The sequence below is a fragment of the Capsicum annuum genome, unplaced genomic scaffold (assembly GCF_002878395.1).
Source record: "Capsicum annuum cultivar UCD-10X-F1 unplaced genomic scaffold, UCD10Xv1.1 ctg53275, whole genome shotgun sequence".
Lineage (NCBI taxonomy): Eukaryota > Viridiplantae > Streptophyta > Magnoliopsida > Solanales > Solanaceae > Capsicum > Capsicum annuum.
Window position 1 is genome coordinate 1 of NW_025861379.1, and position 3,151 is coordinate 3,151.

The window sequence follows — 3,151 nt, forward strand, 5'->3', positions numbered from 1 at the left end:
GACGTTAGTGCTGGTATGATCGCATCCGTCATTCCCAGCACTCCAAATTCTATTATGCCTCTTTCTCCTCCGCCGCCCGTCACACCCCGCACGCGCGCCCCTGCGCCCTGCCCCCGTTGTCGTTTCCGCCAAGAGGAAAAACAAAAAGATTCGCCGATCGAACCGGCAAAATTAAACTGAATTTTAAAGGGAAAAAAAAGGAAGGGATGCAACACGAGGACTTCCCAGTGGGGTCACCCATCCTAGTACTACTCTCACCCAAGCACGCTTAGCTTCAGAGTTCCGATGGGATCCAGTGGGTTAGTGCTGGTATGATCACATCCGTCAGTCCCAGCAGTCCAAATTCTATTATGCTTCTTTCTCCTCCGCCGCCCGTCACACCCCGCACGCGCGCCCCTGCGCCTTGCCCCCTTTCTCGTTTCCGCCAAGAGAAAATACAAAAAGATTCGCCGATCGAACCTACAAAATTAGACCGAATTTTAAAGAAAAAAAAAAAAAAGATGCAACACGAGGACTTCCCAGGGGGTCACCCATCCTAGTACTACTATCGCCCAAGCACGCTTAACTTCGGAGTTCTGATGGGATCCAGTCCGTTAGTGCTTGTATGATCGCCAAATTCTATTATGCCTCTTTCTCCTCCGCCGCCTGTTACACCCCGCACGCGGGCCTCCACGCCTCGCCCCCTATTATCTTTCCGCTAAGAGAAAAAACAAAAACATTCGTCGATCTAACCGGCAAAATTAAACCGAATTTTAAAGGACAAAAAAAAAGGAAGGGATGCAACACGGGGAATTCCCAGGGGGTCACCCCTCCTAGTACTACTGTCGCACAAGCACGCTTAATTTCGAAGTTCCGATGGGATCCGGTCTGTTAGTGCTGGTATGATCGCATCCGTCATTCCCAGCACTCCAAATTCTACTATGCCTCTTCTTCCTACGCCGCCCGTCACACCCCGCACGCACGCCCCCGCGCCTCCCACCCTTTCTCGTTTTCCCCAAGAGAAAAATAAAAAGATTCGCCGATTGAACCGGCAAAATTATATCGAAAATCTAAAGGAAAAAAAAAAGAAAGGGATGCAACACGAGGACTTCCCTAGGACTTCGCCCAAGCACGCTTAACTTCGGAGTTTTGATAGGATCCGGTGTGTTAGTGCTGGTATGATCGCATCAGTCATTCCTAGCACTCCAAATTCTATTATACCTCTTTCTCCTCCGCCGCCCGTCACACCCCGCACGCGCGCCCCTGCGCCTTGCCCCCTTTCTCGTTTCCGCCAAGAGAAGAAATAAAAAGATTCGCCGATCGAACCGGCAAAATTAAACCAAATTTTAAAGGAAAAAAAAAAAGGGATGCAACACGAGGATTTCCCAGGTGGTCACCCATCCTAGTACTATTCTCGCCCAAGCACGCTTAACTTCGGAGTTTCGATGGGATCCGGTGCGTTAGTGCTGGTATGATCGCATCCGTCATTCCCAGCACTCCAAATTCTATTATGCCTCTTTGGCTTGCGCCGCCAGTCACACCGCATCGGGGCTCCGCGCCTCGCCCCCTTTCTTGTTTCCGCCAAGAGGAAAAACAAAAAGATTCGCCGATAGAACCGGCAAAATTAAACTGAATTTTAAAGGAAAAAAAAAAAGGGATGCAACACGAGGAATTCCCAGGGGGTCACCCATCCTAGTACTACTCTCGCCCAAGCACGTTTAACTTTGGAGTTCTGATAGGATCCGATGCGTTAGTGCTGGTATGATCGCATCCGTCATTCCCAGCATTCCAAATTCTATTAAGCCTCTTTCTGCTGCGCCGCCTGTCACCCCCCATACGCGGGCCTCCGCGCCTCGCCCTGTTCCTGGTTTCCGCCAAGAGGAAAAACAAAAAGATTCGCCGATTGAAACGGCAAAATTAAATCGAATTTTAAAGGAAAAAAAAGGAAGGGATGCAACACGAGGACTTCCAAGGGGGTCACCCATCCTAATACAACTCTCGCCCAAGCACGCTTAACTTCGTAGTTCCGATGGGATCAGGTGCGTTAGTGCTAGTATGATCGCATCCGTCATTCCTAGCACTCCAAATTCTATTATGCCTCTTTCTCCTCCGCAGCCCGTCACACCCTGCACGCGCGCCCCTGCGCCTTGCCCCCTTTCTAATTTCTGCCGAGAGGAAAAACAAAAAGATTCGCCGATATAACCAGCAAAATTAAACCAAATTTTAAAGGAAAAAAAAAGAAAGGGATGCCACACGGGGACTTCCCTGGGGGTCACCCATCCTAGTACGACTCTCGTCCAAGCACGCTTAACTTCGGAGTTCTAATGGGATCCGGTGCGTTAGTGCTGGTATGATCGCATCCGTCATTTCGAGCACTCCAAATTCTATTGAGCCTATTTCTCCTGCGCCGCCCGTCACACCCCGCACGCGGGCCTCCGCGCCTCGCCCCCTTTTTTGTTTCCGCCAAGATAAAAACAAAAAGATTCGTCGATCGAACCGACAAAATTAAATCGAATTTTAAAGGAAAAAAAAAGGAAGGGATGCAACACTACTCTCGCCCAAGCACGCTAAATTTGGAGGTCAGATGGGATCCGGTGCGTTAGTGCTGGTATGATCGCATCCGTCATTCACAGCACTTCAGATTCTATTACGCCTCTTTCTCCTGCACCGCCCGTCACACCCCGCATGCGCGCCCGCGCCTCGCCCCCTTTCTCATTTCCGCCAAGAGGAAAAACAAAAAGATTCGCCGATCGAACCGGCAAAATTAAACTGAATTTTAAAGTAAAAAAAAAAGGAAGGGATGCAACACTAGCACTTCCCAGGGGGTCACCCATACTAGTACTACTCTCGCCCAAGCACGCTTAACTTCGGAGTTCTGATGGGATCCGTTGCGTTAGTGCTGGTATGATCGCATCTGTCATTCCCAGAACTCCAAAATCTATTATGCCACTTTCTCTTGCGTCGCCAGTCACACACCGCTCGCGCGCCCCTGTTACTTGCCCCCTTTATCATTTCCGCCAAGAGGAAAAACAAAAAGATTCTCCGATTGAACCGGCAAAGTTAAACTGAATTTTAAAGGAAAAAAAAAAGGAATGCAACACGAGGATTTCCCAGGTGGTGACCCATCCTAGTACTACTCTCGCCCAAGCACGCTTAGCTTCGGAGTTCTGAT

The 3,151-nt window shown here is 49.6% G+C and overlaps 7 non-coding genes and 1 pseudogene across 7 annotated transcripts; all 8 read right to left on the reverse strand.

The window, feature by feature from the left end:
- Positions 1-203: 203 nt before the first annotated feature.
- On the reverse strand, positions 204-323 carry LOC124893045. The gene has a single exon (XR_007050528.1). It is a non-coding gene; the product is annotated as a 5S ribosomal RNA (ribosomal RNA).
- A 174-nt stretch (positions 324-497) lies between these two features.
- LOC124893041 lies at positions 498-616 on the reverse strand (annotated as a pseudogene).
- A 158-nt stretch (positions 617-774) lies between these two features.
- LOC124893040 lies at positions 775-893 on the reverse strand. The gene has a single exon (XR_007050524.1). It is a non-coding gene; the product is annotated as a 5S ribosomal RNA (ribosomal RNA).
- Positions 894-1,343: 450 nt separating this feature from the next.
- LOC124893038 lies at positions 1,344-1,462 on the reverse strand. Its single transcript, XR_007050522.1, has one exon. It is a non-coding gene; the product is annotated as a 5S ribosomal RNA (ribosomal RNA).
- A 171-nt stretch (positions 1,463-1,633) lies between these two features.
- On the reverse strand, positions 1,634-1,752 carry LOC124893042. Its single transcript, XR_007050525.1, has one exon. It is a non-coding gene; the product is annotated as a 5S ribosomal RNA (ribosomal RNA).
- Positions 1,753-1,927: 175 nt separating this feature from the next.
- LOC124893039 lies at positions 1,928-2,046 on the reverse strand. The gene has a single exon (XR_007050523.1). It is a non-coding gene; the product is annotated as a 5S ribosomal RNA (ribosomal RNA).
- Positions 2,047-2,222: 176 nt separating this feature from the next.
- LOC124893043 lies at positions 2,223-2,341 on the reverse strand. Its single transcript, XR_007050526.1, has one exon. It is a non-coding gene; the product is annotated as a 5S ribosomal RNA (ribosomal RNA).
- Positions 2,342-2,776: 435 nt separating this feature from the next.
- Positions 2,777-2,895, reverse strand: LOC124893044. Its single transcript, XR_007050527.1, has one exon. It is a non-coding gene; the product is annotated as a 5S ribosomal RNA (ribosomal RNA).
- Between the last annotated feature and the right edge of the window lie 256 nt (positions 2,896-3,151).